General features: G+C 43.5%; 1 long non-coding RNA gene across 3 annotated transcripts in view; it reads left to right on the top strand.

Moving 5' to 3' along the window:
• Positions 1-21521, top strand: part of LOC112428649 (uncharacterized) — a 61486-nt gene that overhangs the window by 38602 nt on the left and 1363 nt on the right. Inside the window, exons 1-3 of one of the 3 annotated variants that reach the window (XR_003020707.2) lie at positions 2365-2474; positions 2890-3070; positions 9537-9642. This is a non-coding gene — a long non-coding RNA (uncharacterized lncRNA). Of the gene's footprint in view, positions 1-2364; positions 2475-2889; positions 3071-9536; positions 9643-21521 lie in introns of those variants that run through there. The other 2 variants (XR_011606734.1, XR_011606735.1) reach the window with 2 other exon arrangements.

The raw sequence follows: 21521 nt of genomic DNA on the forward strand, positions 1-21521 counted from the left end.
TACAATATATAATAATAATAGCGATCAAGCCAGACACTTATCTAAGTGTTTTTATATTCTTAATTCTCACTTAGTTCTCACTTAGTTCTTACTTAATTTGTATTCTTACTTAATTCTTACTTAATTTGTATTCTTACTTAATTCTCACTTAATTCTTACTTAATTTGTATTCTTACTTAATTCTCACAATAATGGTGAGAATTTGTCCATCCCTACCAGCAGCCACATTGGCTTCTCACACTTATGTATATACGATGTTTAAGCAAACGTGTATAAAACAGTAACTAATTTTGAGCACTTATTTTCTGCCATGGAGTAAGACATGAACTCTATATGCTTTATCATTGTTATAATAATTCGATAAGGCAGTTATCATCATTTTCTTCCACTTTGTAGATGAGACACTGATGCTCAGAGAGCAGAGAGCGCCTACACACGTGCTGTGAGGCTTGTGTCCAGATGATCTTCTTTGCACTCTTATGGAGTTTACCTTTAGACTAAACTCGCCTAAGCCCTGTGCAGTTAGAGCTGCAGGTGATGGACAAGGTCACAGGGTCTGATGGCACATTGCCTAGGTTTGGATGCAACCCTCACCCAATGACCAGTTGAATGACTTCCCTGGTGTCTCTAGTCTCCATTGCCACATCTGTGAAATGGGGATAACAAGAAAACTTGCCTTCTGGAGTAGTTGGGAAACACGGTGGGTGCCAGGTTGCTGGCACTGCATCACATTTGCCTGATTACACTGCCCTTTCAACAGAGCCCCAGGCCAATAAAACTAACCAAAGGGATCACCTGTTTTACATGTAGACATTTGGCACTAGGTGGAAGAAATGTTGGTTATTGGGATGAGAGAAGACAGAAGTCAGGACATTTGTTCTGCTTATTGGGCATGACAGAGTCTGGCATAAGGAGGTGTGCTAAGAACAGTGAAAATCTGGTCTACTGAAGAAACACAGGGTGGGCAAACAGTTGGCAAGAGGGAAGGAATAGATAAGGGAGAAATTATGCATGATAAACCAACAGAGCAATGGATGGCAGTGCCAATCAGGTATCAGATACCTGATTGTCTGATATAAGCCCTGACTCCAGCACATCTGAATGGTATGTGTTTGACAAATTGTATAATGTCCTCTTGATTCAGTTTGCCCATCTATAAAATGAAACTAAGGACATTGCTGACCACCAACCATTATTGTGAGAATTAAGTAGGAATACAAAAGCACTTAGATAAGTGTCTGGCTTGATGCTATTATTATTATGTATTGTATCCTATTGCTGCTGTGATGAATTATCATAAACACAGTGGCTGAAAACAATACCAATTCATTCTCTCACAGTTCTAGAAGTCAGAAGTCTGAAACCAGTCTCACTGGGCTAAAGGTAAAGTATTGCCAGGGCTGGTTTCTTCTGTAAGCTCTGAGGGGAAGGAATTGGTTTCCTTGCCTTTTCCCAGCTTCTAGTGGCCGCCTGTGTATCTTGACTTGTGGCTCCTTCCTCTACCTTCAAAATGCACCACTCCAAACTCTGCTTCCATCATTACATCACCTTCTCCTCTTCTGCTAATCTCCCACTGCACCCCTCTCTTAAGGAGACCATCATTCTATTTAGGGTCCATTCAGGTAATCAAAGATGATCTGCCCATTTCAATATCTTTTTTTTTTTTTTTTTTTTTGAGATGGAGTCTCACTCTGTCACCCAGGCTGGAGTGCAGTGGCACAATCTCCGCTCACTGCAAACTCTGCCTCCCAGGTTCACACCATTCTCCTGCCTCAGCCTCCCAAGTAGCTGGGACTATAGGTGCTCGCCACTATGCCCGGCTAATTTTTTGTATTCTTTAGTAGAGACGGGGTTTCACTGTGTTAGCCAGGATGGTCTCGATCTCCTGACCTCGTAATCCGCCTGCCTTGGCCTCCCAACGTGCTGGGATTACAGGCGTGAGCCACCGCACCCGGCCCATTTCAAGATCTTTAACCCAATTATATCTGCAAAGGCTCTTTGCTATCTATATAAGTAACATTCACAGCTGATAGGGTTAAAATATGAACATTTTGGGGGAGGGGTTGACCATACAGATTAATAATTCTAGTGGATGGATAACACAGATGGGGAATCTGAGGTGCATGATAGAGGAGAGATTGGTATGTACTGAGAGTACTATTAATAGTTACATTCATGATCCTGGGTCTTGGGGAAGATTAAGCAAGATACTATCTGCCTGACACAGACTCAGTTCTCCAAAACCATCAACTGTGAGTGTTATCATGGTGGTTCCTCAGTCTTCAAAATCCCACTGTGAGTAGTGTGGTAGTTGTCTTCCCAACATTATTTCATCTCTCATCTCTCTCTCACTGCATAGCCCATGATTTGAGTAGCACTGACCCCAGCTGCTTGCAGGGCTGAAAATGATCTGAATGCCAGCACTGATCCTGTCGGCTAAGATGGTCCAATCCAAGCTGAGAAAGCTGCTACATGTAGGTATCTTGATACATAAAGGAAGCCAGGCTAAAGATGAAGCCAACAGAGAAGACAGGATGGGAATAAAATTATGCAGAGGAGTGGAGCCAGACCTCTGATCAAACTATATTTGAAGTCTTACCTCTAGACTTTTTAGTTATCTAATGCAATGTTTCTTTTATCATGAGGCCATTTGGAATTGGATTTTCCCTTCCTTGTCACTTGAATTATCATGGAGAAAAGTAGATGTTGCCAACCTCAGTTCATAGCTGAGAAAATTGAGGCTCGGAGGGATGGGTGACTTGTCAAGCTCAGATAACTAGTACAGGACATCATGAGGCTTCACCCCAGGCCTGAGTGACTCCATAGCCAGTATAGTCTCCCCCACCAAGTACTGTGCAGTGGCAGCTTCCTAATCATCTTCCTCTCCAGTTCTGACAGTACACTGGGGATGTCTGAGGGATACCAACAGGAGGTCAGATGGTCCCACCTGTGGAGGGAGCCACACAGAGGCTGAAACCATGTAGCACCAAATGAAGATCACATCTGCAACACCTCAACCCAGCACCATAGACACAGGAGGAATGAAGGACCCCAGAGGCTGTGTCACCTGGTATGTATCTGACATCATCCTTCCCACATTGACTCTCCTTCAATGATAATTACTTGAGAAATATTGCCCCTTGGCTCCTCATGAAAGCAATCACAGCTGCATTTTAATTATCTCCAAACAAGATGTTGTAATAAAAGCTCAAGGAAAGTGGGAAGTAAATGGGCTATTTTTGAGTGATCTAGCAAGTGCCATGAATTGCTCTAAGCAACTGCTTATGCTGCATCATTAAATCACCATAACTCTGTGAGTAGTATAATAATGCTCACGGGCTCATGGGGAAACTGAGGCACTATAGGTTTAGGTCACTCTCCCAGCTGGTAAAGGGACAAGGCAGAGTTTGAGTCCCATGCCTGGATCACTGAACACTGCATGCTATTTCCATGACCTCACATGGACTCCTCTAAAAATACTGCTATGATCATTGTTTCTGGGACACTGCCTAATGCAATGACCTCAACGCCATCGGGCAGGACACCACAGCCCAGGAGATAATGAGAGAGAGGGAAAGGGCCAAAGACACAATGGAGGGGAATGAGCAAACAGTCTATGGAATGCTCGGTGAATTCACAAGGTGATCAAAAAAGCCTGCAAGAGGAAAGGTACCTTGGGAACATCTTGGGGACCAGATGCCTTGAGTGAACACCTCAAGGACAGCCATGATCTCAGATTCAGTCATTACCATGTTCCCAAAAGAGATCCAGAGGACACACATAAAAGGATCAATGACTCGTGCTTGAAAAGGCATGGATAAGTTTTTGTCCGGCCCCACAGAGGCAGCCAGGCTTAGGTGTCAAGGCAGGAGCTATTGCTAGGAAAAGGATGGAAAAGGCACCTGGGCTTTGAGTCTTGTCTTTGCCTCAGCAATGAGCTAGCAGCCTGTATTTGAAAACTGTTCTTTAAATCAGCTACAGAGTCACCTTCTACCCACTGGCCCGAGTGAGTTATGATTTATGATACAGGAACTGAATGGAATGCTTGGTCATCTCATTGTTTGCCTGCCTCCTGGGATAGAGAATGGCCTGGCATGTTTTCAAATGTAATTTTCAAAGGTGATATTAATTTTGAATCCAACCAGAGGGAGCTGTTGCTAGGAAAAAAAACAATCTCAACAATTCCCCCAGGAGATAGGAAGGAATAGAAGGTAGAAACCAAGTTGCAGCTAGAAAATACCTGAGGTTTACACATAAATACATAGACAACTGTTGGAATCTTAGAAAAGGGTTTTTGTTTGTTTGTTTGCTTTTGAGACAGGGTATTGCTCTGTCACCAGGCTGGAGTGCAATGATGATCATAGATCACTGCAGCCTCAAATTCCTGAGTTCAAGGGATCCTCCGGCCTCGGCGTTCAGAGTAGCTGGGACTACAAATGTGCACCACCATGCCTGGCTAATTTATTATTTTTTGTAAAGACAAGGCCTCACTATTTTGCCCAGGCTGGTCTGAAACTCCTGGGCTCAAGTGATCGTTGCACCTTGGCCTCCCAAAGTGGGCGTGAGCCACCACACCCAGCCCAAGGAATGACTTTTCTTTAGTTTGGTTTAATACTGTGATTTTCTGAGAAATAAACAATCAGGGTCAAACGCTGATGTCTCCAGTTATATTGTTCTACTTTTTGTCCTCATCATTTTTACCCATCAGTGAGGCCCTGAGTTGGTCCAGCAGGACTGAGCCTTTAAGAGGCCAAGGATTTCCATTATTAAAAAGTTGAACAACAATAGATGTTGGCCTGGATGTGGTGAAAAAGGAATGCATATACACTGCTGGTAGGAACATAAATTAGTACAACATCTATGAAAAACAGTATGGAGATTTTTCAAAGAACTAAAAGCAGATCTCCCATTCAATCTAGCAGTCTCACTACTGGGTATCTACCCAAAAGAAAAGAAGTGTTTATATCAAAAGGACACCTGCACACATATGTTTACTGCAGCACAATTCACAATTGCAGAGATATGAAACCAACCTAAGTGCCCATCAACCTATGAGTGGATAAAGAAAATGTGGTATATATACACTATGGAATATAACTCAGCCATAGAAAAGAGCAAAATAATGTCTTTTGCAGCAACTTAGATGGAGCTATAGGCCATTATTCTAAGTGAAGTAACTCAGAAATGGAAGACCAAACAACATATGTTCTCACTTATACGTGGGAGCTAAGCTATGGGTATGCAAAGGCATACAGAGTGGTAAAATGGACATTGGAGACTCAGAAGCGGGGAGAGGAAGAGGAGGGTAAGGGATAAAAAAACCACATATTGGGTACAATGTATACTACTTGGGTGGTGGGTGCACTAAAATCTCAGAATTCACCACTGTACAATTCATCCATATAAACAAAAACCACTTGTATCCCAGAAGCTTTGAAATTAAAAAAAAAAAAAAAAAAAAAAAAAAAAAAAAAAAGAGGTGAAGGATCTAAGACGTAGAAAAAAATTGGCCACTGAAACATCTACAGAAGGTTTATAAGGGGTGGAAACTCTTGCTTCCTGGCAGTTCTGATTATATAATGTGTGGCATTCATTTATCCTTTCATTCATTTTGCAAAAATTTCCTGAGAACCTACTTCGGGTCAGGCATTGTACTGGGGCTGGAATGAACCTTGTAGTATATTGTTTTCATGGATAAGTGATATGGTGGTGTTGGTGATGGTGGTGGCGGTAATATAGCAATGGTGATATGATGGAGGCAGAGGTGCTAGTGAAGGTGACAGAACAAACAACTCGGATGTGTGTGCCTACAGTAGTGGTAGCAGAGGGTGGGGTAGTGATGGGAATAGTGGTGTTGTTACTGTTGACACTGACTGTGCTGGGCCATTGTTGGTTATGGTGGTAATGGAGCAGCAGTGGTGGGGTCGCAGTGGGGGAACATGAGTGATGGTGATGTGCTGATGGTGACGTTTGACTTGGACTTGGCTACATTTCTGTCATTTTGTCTGACCCTGTACTCACTGAGAAGATCTCCTAACCACTTTATCTGACTAAATCAGTGTTTAAATCATGTCTTAAATGCTTAATGTGTACAAGAGATTTTCAACCCTATTGTCCAACAATAGCACTGTGAGGAAGACAGAATTGTCCTCATTGTACAGATGAGGAAACTGAGGCACAGAAGGAACAGAGGAATTTCCTAAGATCTCATAGTGAGTGGCAGAGACAACATAGCAATCAGATTTCTCTGATTCTGGGTACAGAATCACTTGTCTCCTCCAGGTGCTTTTTGATCCGCAGACCTCAGGAAGTCACTGAGGAAAATAGAAGGGGATGTCTCCATTGCCTGGAGCCTGGGCAGATGGACCAAGGAAGGAATGAGCAGGACTCATGGTATTCATGTGCCAAAATGTGCCTTTAATGAAATGACCTCAGGACCCTTCATAGTTCCCTGGACTGTCTAAGCCCATCCCCCAGGCCCCATGGCCCAATTTAGTCTTGGGACAAGCTGGCTGAGCATAGGCACAGGGACAAGCTAAGTTCTACCAGGAAAAGCAAGTCTATGCAGAAGAAAGAGTACAGACTCACAGCACACAGTCTTGGGTTCAAATCCCATCCCTTGTATTTCTTAGCTGTGGCCGCTAGGCAGGTTATTGACCCCTTGGGAAATAGCAGTGGTGTTAGAATTAAAGGTGATAACAAATGCAGAACACCTGGCTCATGGGTGCTGCAATGGTCACAGAAACCAGAGGCAATGAGGCAAATCCTCAAAGTGGAGACCCAGCTCAGATGCTGCTACTCATGGGAAACTGGTTTGGGAGAAGTGGGTGGGTATATTAGTCCATTTTCATGCTGCTGACAAAGACATATCCAAGACTGGGCAATTTACAAAAGAAAGAGGTTTATTGGACTTACAGTTCCACATGGCTGGGGAGGCTTCACAATCATGGCAGAAGGCAAGGAGGAGCAAGTCACATCTTACACGGATGGCAGCAGGCAAAGAGAGAGCTTGTGCAGGGGAACTCCCATTTTTAAAACCATCGGATCTCATGAGACCCATTCACTATCATGAGAACAGCACAGGAAAGACCCACACCCATGATTCAATCATCTCCCACCAGGTGCCTCCCACAACACGTGGGAATTATGGGAGCTACAAGATGAGATTTGGGTGGGGACACAGAAGCAAACCATATCAGCGGGGCCTGGAACCTCCCTGGTTTGTGGTCTCTTTGAGTTCTCTGAGTTAAATGTCTTGTCTCTAAATCAAGCCTCAAACCATTCATTCTTGACTCATTGTGGCAGAAAAGGAGTTGGCTTTGTGACAGTGGGTACTGTTAGTCACTGCAAAACCTGTGTTTTGGGGGTCCTTGATAGGTAAAAGTCTCTCATAGCCCAGGCCAAATACATGGACTGGTTTGCCCCTGGTAGTCCCTGTGGGGCTCTACCTGGCCCCACACCACAGGAAGATGCTTTTTCTCTGAGTCAGAATGGGAAGTCCAATCTCCCAGGAGCAGCCAGGAACAGCATTGACTTCTTTTAAGAGCCTCATCAATAGCCACGGCCAGAAAGGGTCTCAGGAGAACCAAGGACCAATGTCAGGCAGCATGGAATGAGGTTTGGATTTACAGCCCAGCTCTGTCATTTCCTAGTAGTGTGACCTTGGCATGTCACTTCTCTCTAAATTTCAGATTCATCATCCAAAAAAATGGCAACAGTGATGCCCATTTCCTAGGGTGGGTTCAAAGATAAATGAGCAAATGACACACAAAAGCTTTTAGGTCCTTTAGCAAGTAATTTAAATTCCTTTCAATTATTTTGAGGTAGATAACAGAAATTGATCCAGTAATCTTTATATTGGTTTTGCATTGATATTCTTCTTAGCTATTATTCCACCAGTTCTTTGGATAGTATGAAAATACAAATAACTGGCACCAAAATGATGCTAGGCTGGCTCAATAAATATGGATTTTGTGATAATTCTGTGCCTCACACTGGCCTTAGGTACTAGGAATAATTTTCCAATTTTAATGTGCATAAGAATTTTCTAGACACAATGTAGATTCCAAGGCCACACCTACTTGTGATTCAAATTCAGTAGGTCTGGGGTAATGTCCAAATAGCTTGATTTTTAAAAGCATTGTGGGATACTTAACATGACATCTACCCTCTTAAAGTTTTAAATGTACAGTACATTTTTGTTGACTATAGGTAGATAGAGAAAACGTGCTATATACCAGACATGGTGGCTCATGCCTGTAATCCCAACACTTTGGGAGGCTGAGGCGGGTGGATCGCTTGAACCCAGGAGTTCATGACGAGCCTGGGAAACATGGCGAAACTCCCTCTCTACTAAAAAACACAAAAATTATCCGGGCGTGGTGGCACATGCCTGTAATCCCAGCTACTCAAAGCTGAGGCGAGGGAATCACTAGAACCCAGGAGGTGGAGGTTGCAGTGAGCCAAGATCATGCCACTGCACTCCAGCCTGGGTGACAGAGCAAGACTCAATCTCAAAAAGAAAAAAAATATTCAACAATATGGATGAACCTTGAAAACAGTATGCTAAGTGAAATAATCCAGTCACAGAAGGACAAATACTGCATGATTCCCCTTATGCAAGGTACCTGAAATAGTCAAATTCATAGAATCAGAGTAAATAGTGGTTGCCAGGGGTTGGGAGAGGGGAACATGGGGAGTTGTTAATCAACGGGCGTAAAGTTTTAGTGGAGTAAGAAAAAAAAAAAATCTGTGTTTTTAACAAGTACCTTCGGCTCAGTGTTTTTCAACTTTCTCCACAATATTTTTTAAAAGATTATATTGTGACCCAGTGTACACAACTAAAACAGAAGTTTTATAAAACAATAACTACCCAATAATTTCCCTTACAACCTCCAAGCCACGCAGATGTGCCTATTCTGGGCTCTTGTTTTTTAATCTGATTCATGTTTTTTTAATGCTAGTTGTGACTCACTATGCTAATTTTGTGACCAAAACTACAGTTTAGAAAACACTGATTCTGGTACAAGAGGTCTGAGACGTGCTTTGAGAAACAATGAATTCCGGATTTCGAAACATTAAAAAATAATAAGAATAAAACACAGACCCTGCCTTCAAGGGCCTCCAGGGGCTCCCTGCCTCAAGATGGAGACTCACGGGAACCATGTGTGGGGAGGGTCCGTCTTGGCTGGCAAGGGAGGGCTGCCTTAACAAAGTACCACAGACTGAGTGGCTTACACAACAGACATTATTTTCTCAGAGTACTAGAGGCCAAAAGTTCAAGACTAGGTGTCAGCAGTGTTGGTTCCTTCTGGGGACTATACAGGAAGAATCTGTTCCAGGCCTCTCTCCTTGGTTTGTAGATGGCATCTTCTCTGTCTCTTCACATCATCTTGCCTCTACAATGTTTGTATCTAAACTCCTCTTCTCATAAGGACACCAATCTGTGTCCAAACTTGCTCTTCTCTTAAGGACCCCAGTCAGGCTGGACTAAGGACCACTGTAATGATCTCATTTATGTTAATTTCCCCTTACAGGTCCTATCTCCAAATACAGTCACATTCTGGGACCACAGATTATGAACATAGGAACTTTTTGACACTGGAGACTGTGGAGGGAACTCAGCCCAGGGTCTGATTGGTGTCAGGTTCTGTACATGAACACTATGATGGAGGTAATTACCTGCAGCTCTGGGAGCACCCAGAGAACAAAATCATTAACCCATCAGGCCAGAAGGAGATTAGGAAGTCTCCACAGAGAAGGTAAGATGGGAAATGGGATTTAAATGAAAAGATTTCATCAGGTACAGAAGATTTTAAAATAGAAATTTTAAGTAGACGAATCCGTGCATGCCAGAGCTTAGAAGTGTGAAACAGTGAGCCACATCGAAGAGAACTAGGTGAAATGAGAGAGCAGAGCAGAGAGATGGTTGGAAATGAAGGCAGAAGGACCACTGGAGACCAAATTACAAGAGGACTCCAATGTCAGTCAAAGCTATTAGTAGACTTGATCCTTTGAGTTGGTTTCATGAACACCTTTTTTCAGAAAATCATTGAGGCCTAGAATGAGAACCACTAGCTACAACTCCTGTTACAGATGAGAAAAATTGTGGCTTAGAAAATACAAGTGAGTTAGCGGCAGAGAACCTCACCAGCACCTGAGGGAGTCATTCCTGTATGCTCTCTACAACATCACACATGGTCCCTGGGACTGTGAAAGTACAAAGATTTATATACCCTGGAGATTAGAACAGCAGAAAAAAAATCCCTTTTCCACCATCCTTCCAATCATAACAACATTATACTGGGTCACAAGTGAGGCCAGGAAAAATAGTTACCTTCAGTGATTTATGATCCAAGAACGGAGACCACCTACCATGCTCGGGCCTGAAGCAGATTCCACTTCAGTTTTGAAAATAACACTCTGAGTACAGCCGGCCTGCTAGCCATATGCCTGCCTGGGCCCCCTGCCTCCGTATCAGGACCCAGGAGCCCCAACAGCCCTGTATTCATTTGGTCTTGCTGCTTATGAGGAACAAGATGTGCAGACTGATTGGGGAGCAGCGCATGATTTATTTTTATCTCTGTCTCTGCAAGAAGATTAATCCCAGAGCATCATGCCAGGATGGAGGGCAGGTAGCTGAGATCTTTCCTGGGAAACTAAGGGCAGCTACCAACCCTGGAGACGATTCTATAATAGGTAGGCTAGGGAACCAACCAAGACCATCCCTCAGGTGGGAACTTCACTTACAGATGGTGTTAATCCAATGAGTCTGGGTCTTCTAGAGCGTCACACTCAGAACTTTAGAGGGCATCTTGGTCAATCTTTTTTAAGCTGCAGTGAATCTGAGGCAAAGAGAGGAGAGTAGTTTGCCCAAAGTTATAGAAAGTTGGCAGAACCAAGCTGCTCAGCTCTCAAGTTCAGTGCTTTTTCCGTGGTAGCCTGTCAATTCCTTCAAGCAAGAATGAATATCAAGGGTTGGGAACCCATCCCCTTGTTACTTGAAGGGCAATGCAAGGTCCCATCTCCCCTGTACACCATCCACCCCTATTCTTCAACTGAGCCATCCTCTCTTTTGCCTGGGATGCAGATTTTAGCTAAATTTCAGGTTTGGACAATGGGTAAATGCTGGTACTGTGTTTCCTCAATATAAATAAGGTGGCTAAATTAACATGTCACAAACTTAGACCATGGGAAGCCCAGTGAGTTGGAGGCTGGGGAGCCAGTGGGAACTAGAGGAGATAGAGTGGTGGTAGTAAGTAATAGCAGAGGACTGCAGGTTAGGTAAGGCTGGGGATGGTTCTTCAGAGCGGCCTTAGGGAAAGGAAGGGACTGGAAAGTGGGAGAAGAGCTGGTGCAGGTGGCATTGTCAGCCTTCAAAGTTGGTAAAGTCAGCCCCTACCTGAAGAACTTGGGGAGGACATTAGGTGAGCGGAGATCTGGGGATCATGAGAGGCAGCTAGCTGGGTGGGGCAAAGGGGCCTGAGGTGCTAAGCACTCAACCTCACTGTGCCTCCATTTACTCAACTATTAAAGTAGAATTCTAACAATTCTTCTGTCTTCCACCAGGCAGCTGTGGGCGGGAAGCTGGAAACTATGAGCCACAGAATTTGTTTTCCCCCAGATTTGATTCCCCAGGCTATAAGGAAACATTGCACAGGAGCGGCAGGGCAGGAAGCTTGCTTTATGAAGATTTACCCGGCAGCAGGTGTGAAATTGGCAGAAGAGACAGGAGGATGATGCTGAGAAGTGAAGGGCTCGAGGCATAAAACAGTTAACAAACGGTTGAAGCTGTCTTGGGGAGAGGTAATTAATTCCGCTCAGCTGTTAGTTGGTGTTCTGACTGTACACATTTAGAATGATGGCCTTTGACAGGCCCAGTGTTGTTTTTCAGTATAAATGGAAAAATAGTCATTTCATAGAAAAATCAATACAGAATCTTTTTGCCTAATTGATCCCTAAGCTCCCCACTTTTGCCTCTGCCCCCAGCACTGCTCCCCTTGAATCACGTCCCCTCTGCATCCTCTCCTCACCCCCTGCTTCACTGCCCAGGCTTCACCCTCTTAGGACAAATACCATGAACATGTAGTTATTAGTTGACTTTGCGTGGCTGAAGGCCAGTAAACAATTACATCCTTCTGAGCTCACCTGTCTCCCATGGCACCGACTGGAGACATCCAGGCACAGACAACCATCTCCAGAGTACATCAGCCCCTCAGGGACCTGCTCAGGTTGGCTGAATCTCTGCCTCAGCTGACAAATTTTGTGCTGAACTATGAGATCTACTTGGGAACCAAGAGCTGCGGGCAGAAGGGCTAGCTCTAAACAGCGGGAAATTTCCCACGGCAGAGGGGTCCTGCCATAGCAACCCCATGCCTTCTGACCTGGAGACGCCTCACTGCCTGTCCACATGGCACCATCAGTCTCTAGCTCCCACCACCACCCCACATCCTCACCCTCAGGGCTCGGGGCCAGGTGCACAGGCCTGAGAGCTGGCAGAAAGGGAGTTGTCTGCAGCCAGAAAAGGATTTTCTTTACCAGCCCACCCAAACATTGTTTGGCTGCCACTGCCTGAGTTTTTCAGAAATGAAAAAGAGAGATAGGGAAGTGGGAGCCCTGGTGGGCTCTGGAACCCTTCTGTTTTCTCAAGGGCATGGCAATAGGTCCAAAACGTCCTCTGGGTTTGAAAATGAAATGCCGGCACAGAGCAAATTCCTGACGAATGTGACCCAGATGTTTCTGAGCGATTTATTTTTGCTAATGGAAAATGGCTGAGCTAATAACCCTCAGAAACATTTCTGTAGGGAGAGTTGAAGCCTATTTTGCCTCTGCGCTTCTTATTTTTTGCTTGTGGTTTTCTTTTGAGGAAGAAATTGGATGTAGGAAAAAGCCCAAATAACAACTCTGTCTGTGACAGCTGATGCCAAAATCCCACGCATAGATTTTGTGACCTGATTTCTACCAATTATTGACCATTCAGTGAGGCCCAAGTTCTTCTCATCAATTACCTCATGTAATCCCTATGACAAGGAAGAGACCAAGGCTCAGAGCGATGACATGTCCTACCCAGCCAGAGCCACACAGCCTGTGACAGCATGGCTGAGAATCAAACCCCAAGTTTTGACTCTAGAACAAAACTCTGTCCACCACCATACTCTTATAAGGAAATGACAAGCAAAATACAGGGGTTAAAAGAGACTCTGAGAGGCCAGATGCAGTGTCTCACACATGTATTCCCAGTACTTTGGGAGGCCAAGGTGGGTGGATTACTTGAGGCCAGGACTTCGAGACCAGCCTGACCAATATGACAAAATCCCACCTCTACTAAAAAAAAAAAAAAAAAAAAATTAGCCAGGCATGATGGTGCATGCCTGTAATTCCAGCTACTCAGGAGGCTGAGGCAGGGGCAGGAGAATCACTTGAACCCTGGAGGCAGAGGTTGCAGTGAGCCAAGATCACACCACCGCACGCCAGTCTAGGAGACAGAGCAAGACTCTGTCTCACAAAAAATAAAAAGAGAGAGCGAGAGAGAGAGCGAGACTGTGAGAGGTCTTCTAATTGATCCATGGGCTTTTTGTCAACACCTCAATTTTACAACCCAAACTTGGTCAGAGAGTCTAGTGAGTTTCCTTTTCTTTAAGGGAAAGGCATTTCTTTCTGGGCAGCATGGAAAGGACCGTCTTTGATGTCGCCACTCCCCAACGTCTTTTGGACAACAAATGACTGTGCTATCTAACGCTATATTCATAGTGAAGTGAAATGGCTTTGAAGCAGCAGAACCAGGTCCAAATCTAAGCTTCACCACTAACAAGCTAGGTGACTTTAAGCAAGTCAGTTATTAAGGTTCTCTGTGTTTAGTTTCCTAATTACCAGCCAGGAAGCTCTCTCTAGCTCTGTCTCTGTCGCTGTAGCTACAGCCTACGGAAGGACTGTTGTGAGGATATCTTCAGCACAGCCCTTAACACAGAGCCGGCTTTCTGTAAATGGTGGTGATTATTAACTATTCCATAACTACGGAAATGAGTGAGCAAGTGAGCAGTGAATGTGCTTCTCCTCCTCTGTGAGACTAAGAGAAACTCCATGATTGTCAAGTTTAGCCATGAGGAAAGGCACATAACCCTTCTCCTTGGTGCATCTGCCCTACTGGAAAGTGGCTACTTTGTGCTTACAGGAATTTGCAAATGACATTACAGGAGCAGGATAATGGGCTGAGAGGAAACAAGCTTGCCATGACCTTCACCTCCTCTTGCTTCCACATATTGGGATCCCAGGACTATAAGGGATTCAACAGGACCACCTTGTTCATAACCTACTTCCAAGCAAGATGAGACTTAAACCATTTCTAGTGATCAATTATTGCATATCTGCCATGTGTCAGGCCCTGTGCTGGCATAGATAGGTAAGTAGGTAGATAGATAAAATAGAATAGGTAGATAGCTGGTATGTAGGTAGGTAGGTAGGTAGGTAGGTAGGTAGGTAGATAGATAGACAGACAGACAGACAGACAGACAGACAGATAATCTCAGATCATCTTATCCTTCCATAGAGGCAGGACAAGAGGATAGTGAAAAGAGCATAAACTATGGACACAGGTAAGATGGTTTGAAATCCTGGCTCAGACCTTTCTCTCCGTTTTATTTTGGGCAAGTTGTTCTTCTCAGAATCTCTATAGAAGGGGGAAATTACATCTACTCAAATGAATTGTTTTTAATCAGATAAAATTCCTGCAGCACACAGGACAGTCTCTGGCACAGGGGAGAGTCACAGGGGAGCTGACTCTCATTTGTATTTACTCTGCAGAGTCATTACCATCATAGTGTACAAATGAGAATGTTGAACTCCAGGACAGAAGGGGACTTGCCCAAAATCACAGAGTTAAGGGGCAGACATGGAAAACTGGTTCTCATGCATCCAAATATATTTCTATTCAAAGCTGCAAAAAATATTCACTGAGCACTTCATTAGACTCCCATGCAATGGGAGAAGGGCTGGGCATTTCTAGGAAATCCAGGATCCCAAGAAGCTCACATCCTAATGGGAGAAACATTTTCTTGGCAAATAATCATTGCATTAGTCCATTCTCATGTTGCTATAAGGACATACCCAAGACTGGGTAATTTGTAAAGAAAAAGAGGTTTAATGGAATCACAGTTCCACGTGGCTGGGGAGATTTCACAATTATGGCAGAAGGTGAAGAAGGAGCAAAGGCATGTCTTACATGGCAGCAGGCAAGAGAACATGCGCAGGGCAACTGCCCTTTATAAAATCATCAGATCTCCTGAGACTTACTCACTATCACAAGAATAGCACAGGGGAAAAATCCACACCCATGATTCAATTACCTCCCACCAGGTCCCTCCCACAACACACAGGGATTATTGGAGCTACATTCAAGATGAGATTTGGATGGAGAAATACCCAAACCATATCATCTATTTTGTCACCCATTCTGTATCTTTGGCAGCATGGAAGATGGTGGAAATGCAAAGGTATACCTAACAGGTATAACCTGCGGCTGCATCCCATACAGCATATTGTTTTGAGGGCAGACATATGTGTATAAAATGAAATATGTTAAGTGCTCCTGTGGGAGAATCCTACAGCACGGGGACTCACCAAGGAAGCGGCACTTGAGTAATGTTGAAGCGCCGGGAATGGAGAGGTTAGGACTTAGTTGGAGCAGGGTTGGTCAGGGAGGGAGCAGGAGGTCCCAGGAGTGGTCTGGAGAGGAGAGACTGTGTAGTTCTTGAAGAAATGGAGAAGATCAATGCAGCTGTAATTGAGTATGAGAGGGAACAGCAGGCTTAGGTAAGGCTGGAGGAGGGCTGGGGCATGGAGAGACTTGAAACATACGTTAAGAAACCTGGAGGCTTTAATGAGGCCAGTGCAAAACCTTCAAAGTATTTTAAGCAAAGAAGCAGTAAGATTTGCACCTTAGAAAGATTACTCTGGTTACAGTCTGGAGAAAGGACTAGGGATGAGGGAGATACAGAAATAAACAATTACCATTAAGGCAGGGGATTAACAATTACCAGGAGGCAAGGGAATATTAAAAATATTGAACAATCAGTATCAAATGGACATCAACCAAATAGAATGTAAGGCTGCTGGAGAAAGTCCTGAGGGCCTCCTGCTGCACCCGGCATCATCCCTACCAGTACCAGCAAAGGGACCAAGTGGCAGGGAGGGGGCATTCATGGGAGGGGCATTGATGGTGAGGGCAGTGGCTCTTTTCCAGTTAGCATGAACTTATTTGAATATCTTAGCCACTGATAAGGCCACCCTGATGCACTGGATTGTCAATGTCAGCCGGGGTAGGGGTAAAAGCGAAGTTTTTGGGGAGCCTGGAAAAGACCCAGCAGGTTCCATGCATCTCACCTGTGAGCCAGGAACCAAGGAAAGGCCTTTTCTGTGCTCATAGTGTGAATACCCTGAATCCTGGAACTCCTGGTGAAACAACTCTGACTTTGGAGAAGGATCTGTCACATGGAAGAATCAGGACACGGCTGCTTTAAAAGGGATGCAGTCTCGCTGCAAACTGACTCCTGGTCACAGTCGCAGCAGGGGAGCATGTCCAAAGCTACCTGCTGTGGTCGAGCAGACTTTGTCTTGGATTCATCCCTAACAACTCCCACTCTTGAGATGCTTGACATCCTTCCTGTGTCCCGACCCTCATCAGGTCCTCAGTGAACAATTTTTCTAATTCTTCTTGATTCTTCTGTTTTGGTTTTGCCTTCTCTGCAGACACCACACCTGCCCAGCTTCTTTTTAATCTCATCTGTGTCTTGCAGTTTCTTCCACTGAACCATCCAGCTGAGTGCACACCCCTCATTCCCTGCTGGTGCCCCGACTTTTCTGTGGGAGAAGCAGTGCTTCAGAGAGAACTCAGGTTCAAGTGCGGTGTTTGCTGCTTTGCAAACTAAGATACTCAAAACAGTGGAGCAATTCATTCATTCATTCACGTCTTCCTGCCAGGGCAGGGTAAATGCTTGTGGGGTTCACCACTATTTCCACAACTTTAATATTCTTCCTGGAATCTACAAGGCACTCAGTAATGATTCACTGAGCACCTACCACTACATGCATGGTCTGTGCCAGGACTGCTGAGGATACAAGGATGACATGGCTCTGCCTTTAGTGAACTTGAATCAATTAATAATTCATTCATTCATTCATTCATTCATTCATTCAGTCATTCCATCATCAGGCATTTAGAGTTAGCTGACTGAATGCCCACTTTGTGTTAGGCACTATGGATAAGGAGCCGTTACTAAACTCAAACAGATCATGCTTAAAGAGAGAGAGGAATACAGGAACCGCTACAGGGCCAGAGGTATCTCTAACTGAAAGATTGTGTCACCCATGAAAAATGAAGACGGGAAATAAAACCAAAGTTTCTAAAGCTGTTTTAGCATTAGGTATTGACTTTGGCAAGAGGATGGAGAGTGTGTGGTCCTACTTGAATGTTGAGGCCCTAAACCCTATGCAAGAGTCTTCCAAATCCATCTCATTTCAAAGGTTGAAGTCTAATGGGTAAAAGAAGAAAAAATGTACTTGGACTGTGAACCAGACCTCAAGTGAGACTCGTGCTCTGTAAACAGCTTGCTTAGACCCTCGGCAGTTCACAGGCAAAAGTTGCACAGGTTCGTTGCATCTGCTCTCTCCTTTGACAAGATACAAAACTTAGAACAAGAGAAGCTGTTCCTTCAACACAGTCATGGCCGCACAGATGCCAGTAAGAAGCATCAGATCTCAGTAACCGTTTATGAGATTTAAGCTTCTGCAGTTGCTCTTAGAAGGGAAGGTATGCCAGGTCCTAATTTGTGTGCCCGAGGATGAGGCTAAGATGGGAACACTGAGAGTGTAGAAGCACAGGCTCTGAGGCCAGGAAGACTGGATTCAGATGCTGACTCCTCTACTTCGGGAAAGTTATTTATCTCTCTGGGTGTCAGTTTCCTTCGTTTATGAGAAAGAGATGATAATACCTCCCCTGTAAGATTGCATATAAGGAGAAATTAAATGTGAATTGCTTAAAATAGTGCCAGCCACATAGCCAGCACTCTGTAAATATCAGCTTTAACATCCCCATCCCCACCTCCATTTCCTGCTGAATACAGCTGATGGCAATAGTATTTTGGCACACCCTGTAATTAAAAGTAATACATGTTCAATGCAGGACATTTGGAAAATAGAGAAAAGCACAAAACAATTCATATTCACACCAGCAAAAGAAAACCATCATTAATATTTTAGTTTTGTCATCTCTTTTTTTCAATGCACCTCATATAAAGTACAAAAATTTTATCATGTTTATGTATGGCTCTATAGACTGCTCTTGTTTTTAACTCAGCAACTACTGCAGGCTGAATTCTCCAGAGATAAACATTGAGACCATTTTGGAGGTGTGCAAGACGTTTATCTGAGATCAACACCTAAGGAAGAGAGGGGGAGGAAGACAGGTAAGGCAGAGGGAGAAGTCAAACTTTAATGCAGGTGTTAAGTTACTTATATATCATACACATGCATAAAAACATACATACACACATATACATGCATGCACCCATATATATGCATACATATGCATTGATCTATCTATTGTATAGAGAACGAGGAGAGGAAGGGAGAGAGAGAAAAGTTGATTAAGGCAGGAAACACTAAATCTCTGGTTCAGAGAAGAGACCTTTTTCACTCACACCCCAGTCCCCACAGGACAATGCAATAAGGGCCAGGTGTTACCATATGCATGCATTCTGCAGGAGTGCAACATAGATTGCAACCCAAAACCTCATGGAATTCAGAGCTTATATATGGTGGCTAGTACTTCTGCCCATCCTCCCCTCTGAAGAGAGATTTTGAGTCTGGAATATAAATATATGTTTCTGCAGGGAAAGGAAGGCATATCTAGACTTATTTCCCTAGAATGTGAGCAAGTATCTCCAAGAAAGATAAGCCTCTAAATCTCTTTGGAGCCATACACAATCTCTAAGTTGCAAGACATGTTAGTAATTCAGTCATCTTTTAACCAAGTTTGCTTGTGTTCTTTGCTCAGAAATCCCAGGAACTATAGGATATTTTTTAAAATCGTGGAGAATTGTTTCCCTATGGAGTACTTGACATAAGCCAGGCCAAGCTGGTGGAGAGCTCTGGAGCATAAATGGTATACCAGAATGTTCTGCATTGGGCAGAAATGGTGGGGCTTTTATGCCCCTACCTCAGAAAATCACTGGATATGTACAAGTCAAGAAGGATGTGTCCATGGCTTGTCTCTCTCTGCAGTTGAGACAAACCCTGATGGAACTAACACGCATGGTAGCAAGTCCTTCCTTGAAGGGGGATCTGAGCAGTACATCTCCATGTGTACCACAGCAACATACTATGAATATTTTCTCACATCAGTGATTTCTAAGATTTGCATGTGATATGGTTTGGCTGTGTCCCCACCCAAATCTCATCTTGCATTGTATCTCCCACAATTCCCACATGTCATGGGAGGGGGGATCCAGTGGGAGGTAATTGTATCATAGGGGTGGGTCTTTTTCATGTTATTGGGATAGCAGATAAGTCTCATGAGATCTGATGTTTCTATAAAGAGGAGTTCCCCTGCATGAGCTCTCTCTGCCTCTTGCCATCCATGTAAGCCGTAACTTGCTCCTACCTGCCTTCTGCCATGATTGTGATAAAGGTATGTCTTTATCAGCAGCATGAAAATGGACTAATATACCATGATATTTCATTGTTCTAATTATCTTAATTAGTGAATTCCCCATTATTGAGCATTAGGTTGTTACTAACATTTTGCTGTTCTAAATAATCCTGTCACGAATTCCTTACTGTATTATATCTTCGTATCCTTCTCTAGTTTCTCCTTAGGACAAATTCCTAAAAGTGAAATTTTAGGTCAAGGTGTTTGGATATTTTTAAGGCTACTGATATGCATTACAGAACTGGCCACCATTAAGGTTATGCAAGTTGATACTGTACTACAGTGGCTGAGCATGTCTGCTTCTCCTGCATTCTGCTAACCTTGATTCTCATTACTCTTTTAAGTCACTGTTAATCGGATAGGGGAAAAAATGTATTCCACTTTTGTTTTTATTTGCATGTTTATAATACTGTGGATAAACCTTTTTCACATGCTGTTTGACCATTTTGATTTCTCATCTTCGGAAGTGTTTGTTTACATTCATTCCTCATTTTTTCTAGTGGAGCATTTTTCTTTTCCTTATTGATTTGAAAGACCTCTTAAACATATCAACCCACTCTTGCCATTATTTTTCTCAGTTTATAGTTTGCCTTTTCATCTTGTTTATAGTGTTTTTGACATCCATGTTTTATAGTTTATTGGAGCCAAATCAATCAATCTTTTCCATTTTTGACTCACTCCTTGTCATTATGTTTACAAAGCTTGGTTCATTTTATAATCCAGATGCAGGATCTTAGATTTTTTCCTCTATTAAATTTGACCGAATTCATTTCAATTCATTGTTACAACCAGCCTAGACCTTTTAGAGTCTTGATGATGTCAGCCAGCATTTCAACTCTTCCTCCCAGTTTTGAGTCAAAAGCAAATGTGATCTGCTCTCTTTCTGTGACTTCATCCTAGTCATCCATCACCCCTCATCCATTTCTCTAATGATGTTCATTCAACTTGTCTGAAATGGAGCCAAATGGAGCCTTTTGTATCACTAACACAGCAGACAACTGGCCCTAGGGACTGACATTAAGAAGGAAAGTCATTGCCAGTGGGATGCCTGGCCTGTTTGGATCAGCATTTTCACAGAGCCTGTCACCCTTAAAACCTTCACATTAGAGTCATAATAGTTTATTTACATTTTCTTCTCCCTTAGGTGTATCTATCTTTTTCCCTTTTGGAATTATGAGGGAAAAAATACATAGAAAAAATGATGTGTTTGATGAGGCATGGAATGGCGGTGCAAACTGCCCAGAGTCACTTTGATGTTCAGTTCATTTCCTTGGAATGTTGGGCAAGACATTAAAGATTATTTGGTCCCTACCTTCCTCTCTCACTCATCTGATGAAAAGATCCTTTTTACAATGTGTGGGTTGATTATAGATGTCATGATGGAGACCATCCAGGAACCAGACAGTTTACTGCTTTAAAGGAAGAAAAACACTTAGAATTCAAGATATTAAGCCAAGATCACACAGTCTGAAAGTGCTGGAAACTAGATTTGAACTCACATCTATCTGCATCCTACTCCCATACCAAGTTGCCTCTGCAGCTGGGGGCAAGTCATCCCACATTCTTTGATGAGCATCAGGGATGGGAACTTACTCCTGAAGATGATTCCTGGAGGACTCCATGAATTCTGGATGTTGGCCTAAATTTCCCCTTCTGTCTCCTCCCCCTTAAAAACCTACAAACATGGTCTTCCCACCCTTCCTCAAGATAAGTCTTTTTAAGATTCTATTTACCCTTTCTCCTCTCCCTCTGATCTGTTGACAGTTCCACATAGGACAGAGCTAGAAGGCCTTTCCTCCTGCCCACTCCCATCCGATCT

The sequence above is a fragment of the Macaca nemestrina genome, chromosome 8 (genome assembly GCF_043159975.1).
Source record: "Macaca nemestrina isolate mMacNem1 chromosome 8, mMacNem.hap1, whole genome shotgun sequence".
Lineage (NCBI taxonomy): Eukaryota > Metazoa > Chordata > Mammalia > Primates > Cercopithecidae > Macaca > Macaca nemestrina.